A 20,227-nucleotide genomic window follows, 5' to 3' on the forward strand; every position below is an offset into this window, starting at 1 on the left:
GACGCGGGTCCCGCGGAGCCGGCTTCGGAGGCGGGGTAGGGGCCTTCGGAGGAGGACCCTTCGGCACAGCAGGCCGCGGAGGAGGCGTAGACGGCTTCATCGGAGTATCCACCCCGGAATGCGCCGGTCCCGGCGAGCCATCACCTCTACCAGAGAGTGGGGAGCCCCCCACAGTCCTGGGCCTGTCCTTAGGACCTACAGACGCTGAAGACCGGTGTCCAGACGACGACCGATGTCCCCTCGACGTCGAACGGTCCTTCGGCGTCGACCGAATCACACTCCTCGACGTCGAACCGTGTCTTCGTCTCGACGTCGACCCCGACCAGATCGACGAGCCACGAAACCTCGACGACGGGCGATGGTGCCTCGACGGCGACCTCGACCTCTTCGCCGGTCTCGACGTCGACTTCCTGGATCGCTTCGACGGCGACCCTTTGGATCTCCTCGACGTCGACCTCTCCGACCTTCTCGACGTCGATCTCCTCGACCGTCTCGACGTCGGCCTTTTGGAATGCTTCGACGTCGACCTCTTGGGCGCCGGAGATGTCGACGACGATGTCCTCGACGGCGAACGGCGGTGTCGCCTCGACGGCGAGCGCCGACGCCGGGCCCTCCGATGTCGATCACTCGACGCCGACAGCGACGACGAGGATATCGACACCGGCTTCGACGGCGGCCGGAACACGTTCCTCGACGTCGACGGGCGACGTTTTCTCGACCCAGAGCCCTGGGGAGACCTGGAACTGGCCGTTGACCGTCCCCTCGACGTCGTGGTCAGCGCAACTGACCCAGACGGAGACCTTGGGCGCGGGCTGGTCTTCCTGCCCCTGGGGAGCCCCCCAGAGGCCTCAGCATGGGTAGAAGGAGCCCCTCCTGACCCACCTCGTGCCTTCAGCTTCCTCTCCTCAAGCCCCTGAAGCCTGATCTTCTTCCTCTCCTTCAGGGTCCTTCCAGAGAAGCTTCTGCAGATCCTACACTCCTCAGGGATGTGGGAAGAGGGAAGGCAGAGAATACAGACCTCATGGGAGTCTGTCTTGGCCTTCTTTCTTGAGCACTCAGGGCACTTGTCGAATAATGCAGGCATTATTGGACAAAAAAGAGTGCAGAAACACAGAAAGAAAGTCACCAGAGTACTTTAAAAGTACCAAAAATCGAAATCAGTGTAAAACACCAACAAAAACCCTTGAAAGGGAGAGCTCAATGCTCCAGGGTCCTGCTTGCAGGAGCCGGAAAAAAGAACTGAGGCTAAGTTGGACCTGCTATGCATTCTGGGATACTGAGAGAAGGTTCTGGAAGGTTCTCTTAAAGGCACAGTATCCTAATTAAGCCACATAATGGCAGCCTATGGGGCTTGTCTGTCCAGGTTCTTCTCTCTATCATTCCTGAGGGATTTTGCTGTTAAGCAAGGGAAATCTGTACAGGCTTTGCTGTTTTGTGGATTTTATGGTGGAAATTTCTAGTTGAAGTACTGGACAGTGTAGCCTTTTGGCTGCATTATCTGTCTTTAAATTCTCTCTTAAGTGTCTATGCATTTTCTGCATTTTTTGACACTGTAAGAGATTATTTTTGATTGCTCCGGGGTCCACGCACATGGGCGGGACTATTCACTAGATTATGACTATACACAGAGATCCCCTACTACAGAATAATAGTTTAACATCTTCATTGGGATTTTTCATTGTTGTGTTCTCAAAATGTCAAAATTAAGTTATGATTTACTGCAGTCTGAAATGCTGCACCATGTGAGCATTTTCAGTTCTATATTTGTCAAAAGTTAAAGAAAAACAACAAAAAAAACAAATACCACCAAGAATAGAAAACATTGTAAGGCTGTGCAGCATATTTAAAGAGAAAAAGGAGTAATAATCACTTCTGTATTTCACAAGCTGGAAGATATTAGTTGGATGGATGCCTTTTTGGATATCACCAATAGAAGAAAATGGAGATCTTGGAATTGTTTCAATAGAAAAAAAAGTTATGTTGCTTCTGATACAGCCGAGTCTGATGGGTATCACACTGAACCGCTTTGCAGGAACCGACTAGATTTATCTATGCTTGGATAAATGCAATATTGATTATTTGTATATTTGTCGATTTCACTCTTTGATGATTTCGAAAATGTTAAGAGGAGAACCGTACATGAATTGATGGTCATGTCTTTCAGCTAGGAATTCTACTCTCCCTATAACTGTCCTTCATTATATACATTCCGAGACCCTAAATTAACTATGAACAGTACTATAACCATTTTTGTAAATGCACATTCCAAGCCATTCCGTAAATGTTTGCACAACATACCTTTCATACATTTACTCATCTTAGCATCAGGATAGCCAGAACAATGGCTATCCAACACAACAGACAATGGAAGCATGATAGTAGAATGCAACGAGCGAGCTCTTAATCCAACAGCCCACTGCCTTTTCAAATAAGAAAAAAAACATTACAATATTTGTAAAGTTGCTTTAAATTTTCATTCTCAAAACCAAAGCAGCAAAATATTATGGAATCCCACCGAAGGGAGAGTATCAGCTTGTTTAGACAAGCACACTTTTTTTCAATTTTTCATCTCCAGTCAATGAATAATACATCTCCATTCTAGTCTGCACACTGCTGCAAGCCAAACTCATTTCGAGCAAATGACACTAAAGATTACATTGAGATGTATGCACTGTAGAACATTAGCAGCAGTCGGATAGGATCTGGCTTCGTGAAAGCGGAGTATATTCCACCGCTGCAAATAGTTTGATGAATTATTTTTCACATTTCTTAGCGCTATTGCTTCCACAATCAAAAGCTAACTGGCTAGAATGAAGAGTCAGATAACATCTCCCAGAACTGTGATCTGATGCAATGTCGACTGTACCAGTTCTACTAATATAACCATGGCATGACATCTGGTGGGATTTTTCATTTAAGATTTTTTCAATGTTTAAACGTGCTGCGGGTTTTGCAGATAATTCAACCACATTATGTGTACTAAAAACATAAATGTTTAGGAATGTTTTCCTGTTAATGTCACCTGCACTTCGGGTGGCAACACAGGAGTACAACACAACGGTTATATATTTTTATAGTGTATTCTTTCATTGATTCCACTGGATGAAGTCCTCCAATCATGGGTAAGCATCACTTTGATAAATGGTCTTGAAAAAAATAATACTTTCAGTATCTAAGAGTAAAATGAACATGTGTGCATACATATGAATAAATGCACCAATTGTGCATTTTTTCTTAGTTTTGAGACCAAAACGCAGACACACAGAGAATATATGAATGTGTGAATTATACTGAAATATGGAAAAATAATTTCTATTTTGTGGTTAACAACTGGATTATTGCTAGCACCACTTCACTGGGTGATGTTTTACTTTTCCATGCAGGATTATACACCACAAGAGTTAAGGGTGTTTAACAGTACCACCTCGGGGAATCTTGGTCAAGGGCCAAGAGGTTGAGTCATTGATGTTATGACATCGAGCCATCTGTATCTACCCAGTTATGAACCATATAGGGGGGAAATAGTCTTTCTTTCTACCTGTTCACAAAAGTTGCCTTTACAGATCTCAAAATATAACCATATTTGTTAGGAGATGAAGTAGAGCGAAGATGGTTTATAGATCTTACGAGTGTGGTTCACGAGTACAGGGCAAAGAATAACTCCTAGCATAAAATGATATCTACAAAATGCGATTAGCCACTGTGTGCATTATGTGGATGTGTCAATCCTGACAGTCACAACCATCCAATCAGCTATGGATGTATAAAGCCACAAACTCAAGGAAAGGTTTCAGGATTTTGAGCAAATGTGACAATATTTAATGGAAATAACACTAAAATAATGTTTTTTAAGGACAGGCTTAATGTCAAATAGTGCTGTGTTATACTTAAATCTGTGTCACAAAGACTAGGAGCTGTTTAGAAGAAAGGCTCTTTCCTTTGATGCAGTGAACAATATAAATCGCTAAATAATGCTGAAAGAAATTCGAGTACCTCAGAGTAACCAATTATACACAAAAAGTTGTTCCTTCCAAAGCACTGGTGCCAAATTGGTCACGATGAAGGAGGAGATATGATGTAGTAACTACAGTGGCAGCTGTGGAACCAAGACATCAGAGTTCTCGTCCCAGATTCACCAGTTGATCTAACCAGGTAATTCAATTCATTTCCTTGAACCTTGCTGCACCTGTGTGCCTCAACAGAGAGGGCTGGGAATAAATGATTTCCAAAGAAAATTGGCCCTAAATGTTCCATCAGTAATTTATCTGTGAAATATTTTCCTTGGATAGATATTTCTCAGTGTTTTGCTTCAGAGGGACCTACATTTTATTGTATGTTTTGCCAAAAATATTTTGGAATATACCTGACCACCCAAATCTGTGAATGCCTCCAATATCTAAGACACCTCACACACACACACATCACCGTAACACAGATATGTGCTTAAATTAATTTAAAGTAGAAAAAAGGATAGGATATAAGAAATTCTTTGGTCAGATTTTTACAATGTGGCACAGTCACTACAAGTAACTTACCAGGAACTTCATTTTGTTGCATCTTATTTAGGGCAAAAGTGCATTTTACACTCAATGAGTACTTGCTCTGGATTTTATTGCAACGTTTAGACAATTCTTAAATGCTTAAAATTTGAAAAATTAGGGAGAAAGGCATAGCATCACACAATATGATCAATCAGAATTAGGAACCAGTACTGTAGGATTCTACACAAGTACCTTACCCTTTAGAACACTAAAATCCAGTTTCCTATGTAGCAGGTTACTGGAGAACTAAAATCAACATCAAGCGATCACAGTTCATATACCACCTAAAAACATGTTCACTGGAATATGTTTACTATGCAATAGGGGTGATCCCACAAAAATAAAACACAAGTTCCATGCAATATGTTGCAAAATGACAAAACAAATACTTCATGCAATGCCTCTGACAGACCCTGAATACACCTGGATTTAAAATATTGCTTTGGCTACTCTCTCAGTATTAGAATATAAAACTATTTCACAAGAGGGGACACAAAGAGCCAGCGACAACACCATCATGCCATCACCAATGACAGTACTTTGACCTACCTCCGAAGGGACTGTTCAGTTGGTGTTGGTGGTGTTGAGACCATGTGTCGAGTAGTAGGGTGGAGGGAATGTCACCGCAAGCGCCGCTGCTGGTGGCATCATCGTGCAGTGTGCACTCTTCCTCGTCAGAATCTTTTGATGCAAGTCAAAATGAGGCGATTTATTAGCAGAGGAAAGTCATTATCATCAGGAGCTGAACTGATAATGTATCTTGCCCCAGCCGAAGCAGGTCTTTAAAAAGCAATTTCATTTTAGTTTGCAAAGTCAAATTTGTTCCACGCATAATTGGTTTTTATTACAATAGATGCAGGCGGAGATACAATGCCAGCGGTGTAGAAAAGTAGGTATTTGACATTTGTATTCAATGCTGACTGGTTTATATGTCTTTAAAAATACACAGTCGCCTGTCTCAATAAAAAGGACATGTGTATTTATACACACAATTACAAATATACAGAAACTCATAACTACACCATATATGCACAAAATTCACACAAACACATTTGCATGCATATATACACCTACATACGCAAAAACATTCATATACACAAGCAAGCAAATACAAGTACACGGACAAATCCAGTTTTATATAAACAAAATTGTATATACAAACCACATATACCGAGATACACCTATCGGTACAAACATACACAAAAACACACTCTACTCAGGTTTTTTTGAGTATTAATAACTCAGTCTGTGTACAGATTATGCATAAAATATGATAAGGGAAGTATCTTACTGTGAACCACATGAATCTAAAGCTTGTTTTCTGCTACAAACATGAATTTTATTATAAAATAAGTTTCAGTGTGAATAATGAGAACATGCTCAACGTGGGATTATAAACTGATAAAATCTCCTGAAACATTGATTCGCAAAATCCCACTACTGTGTTCGGCAGAAAGCACTTGCGGCATTGTTAAAATCCTGTTCTAAAATGTATTCCTCAGAAATACACACACACACCAATTAATGGATGTGTATTGAGAGGGGCGATTCAGTCCGTGTGGTTAATATAAGTAATGGTGCTTCATTTTACACACCACAAAGGCATTCCCTGAATGAAAACTGTCTTAAGTGTTTACTGTAGGTTTGTATATAAATACATGACATCTTGAGGTAAAAAATAAGAAACAGCTAATAGTGTGAAGCTCGTGATTTTATTCCTAAACACTGAAAAAACATACACAAGCAGTCCGGCTAAAGACAGGCTGAAAAATGAAACACTCACAAACAAACGTGCATGGAAACTGCTGGGCAGGCGGCAGTGCAGTCACTCACCGAGCTGTTCTGGTTGCCTGTTCTTCGGCGCACTGTCTTTGAAGAGATGGGTCTCCGAAACAGCTGCCTCATTAGTGTCGAGCTGACCCCGCGGCTCCCCGGCTGCAGGTATAGAGGGGGAGTGACGCACTCCGCCTGGCGGAGCTCTGCGCGCGGCCGGGCACGCTCTGCCGTCGGGAGAGGGAGCCCTCCTGTCCTCTGGCACCCGTGCCTCGGCGGCAGTCTGCAGTGCCCGCGAGCTCGCCGAAGCTCTTATAATGACAGTCGCCTTCATTCCGCCGTCTGGAAGGCCCCACACGTTGCTGAGCCCTGGGGCACCTCCCCTTCTTCGCCTCTGTCAGCTTCTGGATTGGAGGGAGCCGTTCGGAGTTTCTCAGTTCAGGATCAAAGGCAGCCATGCAATTGGCCGCCGTCGAAGCCCCCTGTCTCGTAAGCAGTTCCGTGAGTTGTTGCATTGCTGCTGAACTCGAATTGCTCCTCATTCCACAAGCCTGGAGGTCTGGGAAAATGAGCAAATGTGAAATTAGACTGGTAACACCTTCATTTGCAACTTCAATATTAGTTAAAAAAAGAAGGAACACAAACTACTACCCTCCAGTAAAATGGGTGCACTATTTGCGTGCTCTGTGATAATGGCTATTAAAATGTAATATGAGGCAGATTTATGCAGTTTCTGCTTCTGAAGTCACCAATCAGAAAGATGCCCCATAAAGAATTCTTTCAGATCATCCGAGTAGTTACCATAGTGATTACATTAACTCTGTCCCAAATTGGCTGCAGAGCTGCTCTCCCTTGGCATAGCAAACCTTGTGCATCCAGGCGGCGGTAGGTAGGATAGCTGCAGCCCTCGTGCAAAATAGACAGCCCAAATAATCTAAACAAACAAATGTGCAAATGGTAGCAGGATACATGTTTTCTCGACCTCCAATAAAAACGTAGAATATTGTGGAATAATTCAGTTCGAAATAATCTTATTACGCGAGCCAAACGGGAATAGATTTGAACAGACCACAGTGCTTTTATTAAAGTTATTGTTCAAGCAATAAAACAAAACACAGAGGGTCGCTGCAGAGCGGAATCTAGCTTGAGAGGTATGTCTGTGTTTGCTGCAGTGTGTAATAACGAGAACCCAGATTTTGCCCCAACAGGTCATATTAAATTCATGTTCTGTAAACCAGTATGAAGCTTGCTAAAACTGGTCTCCCCCGAAAATGTATAATGTACGAGTTTAAGGTCATGGTATTTTGCACACTCGCTTGGCTGACAGTTAAATCTCACACAATTGCAAAATAAAATATATAAATGTACGTTCCAATGTAAATGTGATTGATCACACAGACACAAACACACACACATACACACAAACATATAAATACACACACATAAATACATGTACTACACTGTATATATTTGCATAGTGTTTTGAAATACTCATCTTTTTCTCAAGGGATAAACATCCATCACGAAATTCTATTTTCATTACATTAAGGAAACATTTTATTAATATATCATTTTCAACTGTGTGTCCATTTGTTTCTATATTTTTTTTTATAAATGAAGCCTCTGCATGTAGAGATAGGTCCACTCTATTTAAAGGATATTTCTATTCTTTTGGCCAATACATTTTAACCGATCTGATTGATTTAATAAGCAAACAATCTCCCCAAACATTTTAGGGTTCTTATTAGAATATGGACCAGTTAGATTCTTTAAACAATATGTGTATTTGCTTTGCAAAAGAGCAAGGAGCTGCTGGCAGTGAAAGGATGGGCTTTGCACAAAGACCAGTAACACTGAACCTGCAAGTGTAAGACGACAAGCCACAATAAGAATGATAAAGTCCGACCCACAGTTTACCAGAGCAAGGGCTGCAAGAATTGCGCTGTTGTAGTTTTATCTTGTCAAATCAAGTTTGACACGGAGTACACGTAGCAGAAAAGGTGTATGAATGCACCAGCCAATCGTTGATGAGGCAATATGACCTATCACTAGCCCTGGGCGCCTTTAAATGTCTGTTGACGTCTCTGATGGCAGACAGCAGCTTATCAATTCAATGCCACAGACCAAGGACTGAGAAACCGATTCCTCATTGGGGTCCATTGTGCTTTCTAGATAATTGCAATGCATTTCTAGAGCTCTAGACACCTCTTTGAAAAGTCAACTCAAAGCTGTAAGTGAGGATGGAGGTAGAAGTATAAATAGATGCTTGTAGGAAGAACAGTGTCGACCAGACAACGATTATCCTAGTGCTTTACACAACAGTAGCATGGCACATCTTTGGGGTGGAACCCCCATGCACTACTTCGAATTAGAATAATCTCACTGGGTTTATGTAGTGGTACAGTGGTGTCCCAGCTTAGTTTTGCTCATATTAAGAGCAACAGGTGAGGCGTTAACTATTTGCTCTGGGTTCTTTTTTCACTTGTCAAGGTGCTGGCCTTTGTTGTACAGAAGGTCCTCAGATATTGACAGGAGCAGGAAGTATCCTTTGTGACACCTGCTTTAAACCTCATACTTGGTTGGCTCATAACCTTCAGTGTCCAATCAAAAAGTTTATTGTCAGCAGTTTATGCCAAATCAATGTAACCATTGATATTGACAGCACATAAAACAATCACAATTCGTGTTGACTTGAAACAACTGACATACAATCCATAAAAATACTACACATTGTGTATCTTCCATGGTCTGATGTAAAGTGCAAGTGGAAACGGATGACGTACATCAGTATTAAAACCAAACAATTAAATAGAGCGGTCATTAGATTTTAAACAACGTACCACTTAACAGACACATATCCAGGTGCAAATACTTAAGTCTACATCTGCTGGTTACCTACAAGGAACAAGTATACCTTTTAGGAAACTTGACAACTATCTGATGGTCAACAGAAATAAAACATGAGCACAAGTTTGCTTCTCCGAAGGTACCAACATTTTTTTTTTTAAATGACGCTTTGACCAAGGAATTGCAACTTTGATGACAACCCGAAGGAAATTAACCCTAAGATGTGGGCCGATAGATAGCCGATACCTAAGTGAGCATTTTATAAAGTGTAAGTAGAAATGTGCAATAATAACTCTCAATGCCCTGTCTAGTTAATAGGGTGCTCCAGATCGTCCATTATACCCACGTTCCTTTATAGTGGGAGTAAAGCCAAGGTCCGTTATACGAGGGACAGATATATCAAATGGCGAGCACAGCCTCCAGAGCCTAACAGAGAGTGGCAAAATCATTATTAGAAGTTGGTTTGCGGTTTAAAACCACTGCCTTCACCTCTGTCTACAGCAGATCATGTGACCTTCCACGCATCATGCATATACAAAGCAACTGCATGGTAAATCATACAGTGGAAACTGCTTTTTGTGATGTTTACTCACAAACCAGGTATTATGTAACACGGCAAGCCTATCAGGCCCGGACTGGCAGTAGCGGGCACAAGGCATTTTCTCGGTGGACCGGAAGGGTGGGGGCTGGTTTTTGACCTGTGGGGGCAGTGCTGCAAAACTGGCCCCTTGTAACCAAAGTGGCAGCGGTGCTTGACAGTGGCGCCCTCGGGGTGGGGGTGGGGGGCTGGTTGAGCGGAAGTGCCCGGGCTGGTTTCTGTTCCCAGTCCAGCTGCGAATTTGACCTTGCCCTCGATTAACGGCTCCCAGAAGGCCAGAGAAATGGAGACCATCCAGAGCCAGGGGGATCATTGTGGTCAACACTTGAAAACATGTCGTGCAACATATGAGAAGTTCATTCTTTCCATCCTTTACGCCTTTTATCAGCAGTTGAAAAATAAAATTCATGTCAATGATGACAAAATCCAATGTTTTTTGCACTTGAGGAAATACCACAACTTAATTTAAAAGGAAGAGAAGCCTCATTACATTATTCGTATAGTTATACTTGCTGATGTCGAAAATAAAATGTTCAAGATAGATAGCAAGATCAATTAATCAGAGAGCACCAGTATGAAACTGCTCTGTCAGTCGGTACCTCAATCTGGAGCGGAGCACTTCAGGGAGTCCTCGGGGAGTTTAGGTTTATTGGCTGCATTTATTTCAACCCTTTTGGAAATGTGTTTCTCACTTATTTAGTTTTTTCACATACGCAGTAGCAAAAGGTTATGCAGTGGTCCTGAAGAAAGCCTTGGACGAATGTGCATCCTGGTGGCTGAAACATGTAGACGCTTTTTCGGCAGTAATTTTTTCAAAACTGCTCTTGCACTGTTTTTAGTTTGTATAGCAGGAGATTCACATTAAATAAACTTTTCTCTCTTGTTATTCAATTTTAAATTGCACTTTTCACAGCTCTACATATTGCACTGCGCCTGTCACTCTTAAATCCTCTGCTCATCACACTGGATAGATACCAAAGAACTATTCAAAAAGAAGCTCATTATAAAACATCCGTGAGCTCCCTTCTGATAGACAGAAGGTCGCAGCCTTTGGTTACCTCAGAGTATAACCAGGAGGAGATCCCAGATGATGAAGCATGTCACCTAGGTGAGTGATGGGAATCCGTCCTCCTTTAAGGATTTTCCTTTAGCTGGTTCATGGACATTTAGGTTTGTTGTTTGGTAGTAAGAAACACTTTTTTCTCCTGTATCCTTCGTCCTCTTCAATTTACACTGCCTATGAGATTACTGCAAATTTGTAAGGTTACCTGGGCCTGATAGACCCGTGGACCTCCAATAATGTTTATTATATTATGTATGGGGAATTGGTCCATGCTTGGCCTTTAAATGTTCCCTGAGACCCTCCTCTACATTAGTTTGTCTTAGCATTTATAGACCCATATTTAAGAGAGATCAGGGTCAACAGTCCTCCTTTCGTTCTCCCAGCGGGGGAGGCATTCGCATGCCCATTAAAAGAACAATAACCAGCCAAATCAATATTCTCCCTCGACTATGTCTCCTGAGTACAGATAATATCAAAGGCCTTTGCCTGCTTTAGCCACATTTCATCCTCTAGTTTGGGACGGATACCTGCGATATTCCAGGAAACCAATTTAAGGGGTCTGGTTGTGCGTGACCTTTTAACTATGTCCTCCCTACTACTAGCAATCGCGAAATCTGAGCTGGACCCCCCCTACCTGGGTCAAGTGATGTAGTGAGGTCGAAAGGGTCATTCCCACTCAACCGCTTCTCAGTTCTGGTATGGGTATCGGATGGTGTATGTATATTATGATCTATGTGGGTTGGCCCCAGCCTATTCCCTTCTATTCTGTTCACTGGGCAGTAGTTTTCCCTGGATAACCCTCCTGTCCTCATTAGTGAAGACCCATATTATGTAAAGTTTTGAGAGTCTGGTGTCATTCCTTCCAGATGCCTGCAATATTTGTTTGCAGAAATCAGGTAAGAGGTACTTACATCCTTCAACTCTGACCCACTGGAAAAACTAATACTATAGTAGGAAATCCACCCTTTCTACATGGTCACCCCAGATTTTCCAACTCTTTATGGACCCAGTTTTTTCAATTCTGTGCTCTTTACCCCTGCTAAACAGGAGTAAATAGACTGTGCTCCCCCTATAAACATGGTTAAATTGGCTAACCCCTGATTGTCATATATAACTTGCCTTTAAAAACCAATCATAGGGTGTAGGAAATGCACCCAGGGCTTGGAACTTAAATGCCTCCAGGTCCTATTGTGCCATCCACAGAGTGGGACTGTAAAATATGGTTTCAAACCTAACCCATGTAGCCTGAGTGGTGCAGTATCCTAAAAACCTGATGTCAAACCTGTCAAAGTAACCCTTATTGGCAGGCAGGAAACACTGCTTTCAAATATTTCAAATAATAATAAATCACCCATAAGTACGTGTTGTCACTCATAAAGTAGGGTGCCTGGTATTTAAAATTGGGGCATTTAAAATTAATGTTGGCTTAGTCTTCCTGTGGCTAGTGCCCAAAATCTATTTTTACTAACAGGGCTGTAGCTGAATCATAGAAAATGTCAAAATACAGATAATAATCTTTAATCTGCAACTTCTGAAATAAAACTGCTAGAATAGTCATTCAAAGACTTATTTTCATATTTATTACAATTCCAATTCATTTGTGCAGTTGGATTTATTCTAGATGTTTAGGAAAAGTAACATTTAGAAAGTTACATTTTCCCGGCTTGAAGCTCGTGGAGGCTAAATTGTATAAGCCTGCTAACAACTGTGCAGTGCTTGACCTTAATGAGGTGTGAAAACTTCTCCAAGAGCAGAACAATAGCTTAGACCTGGTGACAGGATGGGCTGGGTGTGGGGCATCTCCCTTTTGTACCCAGGACAAAGAAATGGAATCCATTGGTCAGTTAGCTGGTCTCCTTTGTGACCCTGGGACATAACAAGTTGGAATAGGCCCTTTCTTGAAATGACTAGTACCAATTGAACCAGGTCCTGGACTAGACGTTGCTGGTTGCCTCTACTGGAGTGAATTCTGGTCTCGAGTTTTGTCCCTGAGGTCTTGCGAGCCTTAGACGTGACCCAGAGGAGCAGCTACATTAACCCTGAAAAGTTGGAACTTAAAACAATTTTTTGCACTTCCAAGGCCCCCAGAGCCGTCAGGAGGACCCTCATGGCAAAGGTGTCTGATTTTGATGCACCTTTCTCAGATACAGCTTCAGGCTAGCCCCGCTAAAAGATTTTGAGCTCCATAAAAAGAGACAGAACCTTTCAAACGGTACAAAATTGCTTGGTGTATTCAACTTCTGCTGTATCTTTTGTCTACTGCTTCCACAGACTAGCATTTTTGGCACAACTGCTACTTAAAACATAAAAATATATATTTATGGTTCTTCTTATGGGATTTTTGTCATTTTGGTGTCATTTTGTTAATTAGATTTTATGTTTTCTGATTTGGTTTGAGATTTTTATAGTTTGGTATTTTGACAATTTTAAAAAAAAGTTTTATTTATCACAAACTTGTCCCAAAGGCAATGGAACACTTTAGATGAGGTTCAGTAGCGGCTGGTGTCAGGGGTGAGTGGTTGGGGGAGGGTGGGATGAGCAACACCAATAAAACAACAGAAAACAAATGAAACATAACTTACCTGCCCCATCACCACCCTTCTGCTCCTCACTTGCACAGGCTCCCAGAATCCCCTGCAACCAATCCAGACACTGCTCTCATGCTGCTGGCAGCAGAAGAGCAGTTTCAGGATAGGCTTGAGCACCCTAGATTTGCACTCCCAGAGAGACTGGGAGCCTGTGCCTGCCGTATCCGACCCAGCAATGCAGCTCAGGTTGGAGACATCTTCAGTGTGCATGCCTGATTGGCTGTCCTGAGACAGCCGGACAAACCGACATGCGCACTGACAGCAGTGCCCACCACTCCCTCTCCGTGACTGTCCCATGATGGCCCCTCCCCCAAAACTCACCTGGGTTAGAAAAGTAAAATGATAATAAAGCTGCTGGCTGTGAGCGATGCTCTTCCGCCATAGCAGAGGAGCTACTGCTGCATCAGTTACATTGTTTTTAAGGAATGGAGAGATTAAGTGATTTGCCCAGATTTACTGGATCTTCAGCCGACGCAGATACCCAAACTTCATTCCCCAGTTCTAAAGTTGGATACTATGGCTGTAATGCCACATCCTATCCTTTATTTATGTTTTGGTACTGCATAAATACTTCACATATTAACTTAAGTTAAGCCTGTCTGCTCTGTACCATAAATTCCAAAGGGTTGAGTATAGGTTAATTTAGTAACTTAAAGTGCTACCTGAAAAGTTAGTATTTTTATTCATACCTACATTCCAACTGCCTATCCCAAAAAATATTCCACTTTCTTCTGCTACTTAAGCAGTCTGCTGCTTATAACAAGATACGTAAAATAGTGAAAAAATAGTCTTTTTGGCCCACCAGGGGTAAATAGGGTGAGAAATGTTCGCTTGGAGTCTTAACTGAACTATGACATTTTCAAATGATAACACTCTCACCTAGTGGCTCCCACTGTCGTGGTGGTTTACCCTTTTTACACAGTACCTTGTGTCCATCCAATGATGGGGGAGCAGGCAGCGCCTTTAAGTATTTGGTTTTCAGCAGCGCTGCTTCACAACCCAGTGAGAAGGGAGCGCAGTGTCTCTGCCCTGGCTCAGTCGACATGGTTGCGATTCATTACAAGTTCACCTACGCACACTGGCTAAGGTAAGTATGAGCAGTACCTGATGAAGGAGGCTGTGTATGGTTCATGATGTTCATGGTCTGATTAATGTTTCTGCTTGGGTCATTCCTCAGGCCCAGTAACAATTCTATCTCACAAACAAGCTAGGAGCCTGAGTTAGAGAGGCAAGTATGTAGTGCGCATTAAAGGACTCTCTGATAGTGGGTGATGCCTACCTCCTCAGCCGAGTACCTCTTTTGAAACCGTGGTTCTTCAGTAGAGACCATGGGATGCGGTCAGGATTCTTTGGCACCCTGATCCTTCTAGGTGCTTGGTTACTTGAGTGGAACTCACAAAGTGTTGATTTCCCAATCGATCCTATTGACAGAGACCTATAGAATTTAGCTTTATGATCCATGCTGAGGGCATACATCAGGGCTTTCGGGTTTCAACCTCTGGCAAAGCAATGTAGGTCCTTCTCTTCCTCGCAGCAGATTGTTTTGGTTTGTACCTCCTCTGTTCCTTTGTGGTCATTCTTTTTCTGTACAGCATCTTCTTTATTCAAGGGAACCTCCAAAGGCCCTTCAGGTGAGTCAGCGTGCTACTTCAAAGCAGGGTCATTAAAAAACTCTTGTAGCAGGTTTGTAGAAATACCCGTGATTCTGGCCCCAAACCTGGCAAGGGGAGTTGACAGTGAACTTCCCAGTGCTGGAGGGCAGAGCATTTGGTGGTCATCACTGGTGTTGGGCACCCTATTATGGTAAAGAAGTACTGGCACACTGGCTGGAAGTTTCTGTCCCATCTTTATACTGAAGTTACAAGTAGCATTTGTGCATTCCAACGGTCAGTTTGAGATGTGTTTTGGACAATTATTGCCTTTTGCATATTTCTCTCAGACTGGGCCAAACATGGACCTTGTCTTGGTCTCAGCAGGAAGGTAAAGTGGAGTTTCGAGTCACCTGCTCAAGGGAGACCCAAACCACTTAGGTACTGGTTAACTAGTTTGTGTAAGATCCTTTTCAGTGAACAATGTGTCAACAAATGGGAGGTAAAACTCCCTAAGCTTCAAATGCTCGTTGTCATCCTCCTCCAAACCCCAAAGTCTAGTCTACTACAAAGGATCTCTGAATTGTCCTGGAGGAACCCTACATTTTATATTGTTGTCTGAGGCGCTCTCTACCCTCCATTTTAGTTACCACTTCGATGTAGGAAGCAACATAGATTTCAGCGTGGCCACATTGAGATGTGACATACACACTCGACACCGACCCTCTGCACACAGAAATAGCGAATGTATCACCCATGTCCCACATGGTTAAGCAAAGACATCATTTACAGGGGACAGGCAGGTCAATTTTAGAATGCTAAGGGGGACCGTAGGTGAATAAAAGGCATATTCTGTCACTACAATCTCATCGTTGCCAACATTCTCAGTCCTCTACAGCCCGGTGAGCAGGCAGACTCACTCAGCAAGGAGGGTGCATATGGTGTACCAGAGAGTCCCATTCTGGGTCTCATTCCATGTCACAGATAGGCCTTCAGTACACATGTAACATTTTCTGCACTGGTCATGAAGAATTTGAGGACAGGGCATACGCTTAGTAGAGCCATGCAAGAGGCCTTTTGCCATGTAAGAAGAGATCTTTCTCCATCCCAACAGATACGAAAGTAGGAATTCAGAAGATAACTAGAACACATAAACAAGTGTAGTTACCTACAATTGCTTGTAATTCTGTGATGGAACGGCGCACACACAGTTTACCACCATTAAGGATAATTGTAGGTCCTTTAGAATATTCTTACATGTAGTGTGTATTGGATTAAGAGAGTTGAGAATTGTATGGTAAGTAGATTCAACTCTAGGTGCATTGACTTGTGTCATGACAGATGAGTTTTGCCACTTTGAAAGAACAGATTGCCTTACTATTTCTACAGGTGCAGGTATCTAGTGTTATAGATGGACATACAGAGAAGCTATTTCAATTGAATACCCGTTCCCCGATAAGAATCTTGATTCACGCTAAACGTGTTGAATCGGTTCAGCTGTTTTCAAGCTATAGTTGAGGAAATATTCAATCTTAATGCATGCAAAACACTTTGGCACCAGTTCTCAAAGCTTATTTCCATAAAAGAAGCCAGATTTGCCGACCAGAAATGTAATTTTTTATGCATGTGAACGATATACACAAAAAAATTATACTCTTAGGGTATACCTGTGGGTGTTTTCAAGGACTGTCATAGAAATCCCTAGCAACATTTTACATCACATTTCTTACACTTATTTTATACTGATTTTGAAATATAACTTACACCTGGAACGTTCAGATAAAAGGCTGGAGGGTGTGGGTAACCGCCTCACACATGGATGTTATTTGAGGCTAGTTAAGGGTTGCAGATGCGACCTCTAACTTGCTACTTGCTACTCCTGGCACTTCCTTTGCGAAACATTTGCAACGGCGATCCCTGGTTCCATGTTCAAATATCGTTAACATAAATATCGTCAGATAAAAATATCGTCACTAAAACATCGTTTACATTAATATCGTCATCCTATATTTAAACTAGAATTCACACAAATATCGATATTTTTTTATCGACAACCCTAATATCGTTCACACTAATATCGACTACTTAAATATCGACTACTACATTATCGACTTTATTTTAAATAACATTACCTTTGACATATATATCGACTATACTAACATCGACGACCTATGTGCTCTAAAAATATACAAAAAATATAGACGTTTTGTATAGAACTCTAAATGCAACATATAAACAATTTAAATATTACACAAAAATGTAACTTATAACACATTTTCATATATTCTTTTACAAACAAACAGTGAAACAACATAGTATAACAAAAATAACGGTTTTCCCATGCCAATTAACGTTCTCAACCAATGATTTTGAATTTTCACTAATTAAACCAATCAAAAAGTACCATTAATTAACTCACTAATATAAATACAATGACACACTTAACGTAATTTACCATTTTTGGCCCAACCTTGGAGAAAAACGGTTACCTTGCTGAGAGAAGAGAATACAAACCAACGACTACAACTACAATACATCACACTACACTTCAAGTAAGTTAAATACCATTTTTTCTTCGAAGTTACTATAAATAGATAAAATCCATATTTTAAAAACTGTTGATCTTTAGAGTGAAAACTAAACATGTTGAACTTATCAACAACGACAATACAGTTAGATGTAAAAACATTTATAAACTACCTTATCCATGTCTATTTAGATAGCTGATAACATTTTTTTAAACTTGCTAATTAAATGTACAATTTAAATAATATGTATCCAACTATTATCATCCAAATACTACAAATAACACAATGATAATTTTTTCCACAGACTCTACAAAATTATTTGCCTATCTACAACTACACTACCAACATCCTCTACTACATCAAGTAAGTATAGTCTGTATATCTATAACAATTCAGAAAGTAAAATGATACACCTATTACACTAAAGTATTTCTTTCTATTATTCTTTAACACTACTACAGAACGTAAAAGGGAGACAATTCTGATAAAGAAATAAAAATAAAGGTTTACCAGTGAAGCCACATAGTAAGTATATGTTTACACTTTTGCCTAGTCTTATACACACCTCTAAAATGGTGTTCAATGTTCTAAAAAAGACATATATATATTTCCACAGATCTACCTTAGACATGGCAACTGGAGCTACTTTCATTACTTCGCAAAAAGGAAAACTAATGCTGAGCTACATGGGTTACACCTACACCCAAGAAAGAGTGAAAGCTAATAAGACCCATTGGAAATGTAGTAAATATTACTCTAATGCATGCTATGGTAGAGCAACAACTGTTGATAACAATGTGGTAAATGTACATGAGCATAACCACCCACCAAATGTAACTGAAGTGGAAGTGAGAGAAGCACTAGAAACATTGAAAGATGCTAGTACAGGATCACAAGAAACAAGCACTAGCATTTTGAAAAATGTTTTAAGCAAAGTACCTGAACATGTGACAGGACAGCTACCTTCTATTCCCAACTTAAAGAGATTAATTGCTAAAACTAAACGTGCTTCTGACCCAACTCCACCAACACCAGCAAGTTTTCAGGATATAAAAATATATCCAGAATATACCATTACACATAATGAGGATAAATTCTTAATGTATGACAACAACAGTCATGACAAAAGAATTTTACTTTTTGCTACTAATAGTAATTTGCAAAAACTTAAATCATGTGAAACATGGATGATGGACGGGACTTTTAAAGTTTGTCCCAAACCTTTCTATCAACTTTACACCATTCATGGGGAATACCAAAATACAAATATACCTCTAATTTATACTCTGCTGCCAAACAAAACAAATACTACCTACGTTGAATTTTTAACAACGATCAAAGAATTAACTGATAATTACTATCCTCAAAGAATTGTAATTGACTTTGAAATGGCCATGATTCAAGCTATCCTTAAAATATATCCCCATACCTCCATACAAGGTTGTTATTATCACTACAACCAAAGCATATGGAGGCACTTACAAAAATCAACTTTAAGCATTGAATATTGTACAAACAGTAACTTTGCTTATCAAATAAAGAAGTTGATAGCATTAGCATATGTACCAACAACAGAAGTAGCTAACTACTACAATTTATTAATTGACAGCCCTTTCTACCGCACCAATGAAAAAAAGCTAACTCCCTTCTTAGACTACTTTGAAGATACATGGGTTGGAAGATTACATCGTTCAGGCCACCGTAGACAACCTAAATTTCAAATTCCATGGTGGAATGTCTATGCTAGTACAATAGCCCAGAAAGCTAAAACTAATAACGCAGTTGAAGGTTGGCATAATGCCTTCCAAGCAACTTTAGGAAGAAGTCAACCAACACTTCACAAACTGATCCAAAGCATTAAAAAAGAGCAAAGCTACCAAGAACTCAGAATAGAGCAATCACTTTCAAAAATTGGGCCTAAACTAAGTAAGCAAACATTAAACATGTACGAATATCTCCAGCAAAAAACTAGAATGTACCCAAGTATAGAAGGTCTAGCATACTTAGATCTAATAGCTAAATCAATCCTTTAAATATAAATTCCCAAAAAGTGAGCAAAGGACAATTAAAGATAATATGTAGTTAAATATCGTAATATTATTTCATGTAAAATATTCAATAATATATTTTTACAAGATATAATAATATAACATTTAACTAAACAGTAGACTATACCACAATTCAACACAAAAGTAAATATCACTTTTAGTTACGGTTCTGCTGCTGTAGAATATGTTCCATGGTGATAATTTCCACAGGAATAATACTAAAAACTATCCATATCCAATATCGAAAAATCCCAACAAAATGCACAAAATACAACTGTTTAATAATACTCCAGTTGCAATCCTCTCGAATTAGAAACTATAAAAAAGTAGATAAATCTTCACGAGTAAAAAAAGTAGAGACCCCGAAAATGCAGTACATTTTCAGAAATATGTACCTGCTTAAAAAAAAAACGTCACATTCCATCTGCTCACCAAAACGAAGACCTGTAAATTATCTAAAAAATAACAAACCTCAAAACATTGGAAATACGCATAGCCTACACATAGCATATCACACATAAAAACAATCTAAATTCATCCATTAATACAACAGTAAACGTTACTTTTGTTCGAACTACCTCACACAGTACGCTCTCCATAACGACGCAAAATAACACATAATTCGCACATAATATGTAAAGTACTACACATA

The 20,227-nt window shown here is 40.6% G+C and overlaps 1 protein-coding gene across 5 annotated transcripts in view; it reads right to left on the reverse strand.

Moving 5' to 3' along the window:
* LOC144821103 (uncharacterized) overlaps positions 1-20,227 on the reverse strand; it is a 551,585-nt gene that overhangs the window by 452,206 nt on the left and 79,152 nt on the right. For 3 of the 5 annotated variants that reach the window (XR_013608235.1, XR_013608223.1, XM_078677983.1), the window contains exons 1-2: positions 6,375-6,873; positions 5,091-5,222 (exon numbers count right to left, since the gene is read on the reverse strand). The exons of 1 other annotated variant lie outside the window; for it this stretch is intronic. The gene's annotated coding sequence lies outside the window, so the exon portion shown is untranslated. Of the gene's footprint in view, positions 1-5,090; positions 5,223-6,374; positions 6,874-20,227 lie in introns of those variants that run through there. One more of the 5 variants, XR_013608217.1, reaches the window with a different exon arrangement.

This window comes from Lissotriton helveticus, chromosome 1_1, assembly GCF_964261635.1.
Source record: "Lissotriton helveticus chromosome 1_1, aLisHel1.1, whole genome shotgun sequence".
Taxonomy (NCBI): Eukaryota; Metazoa; Chordata; class Amphibia; order Caudata; family Salamandridae; genus Lissotriton; species Lissotriton helveticus.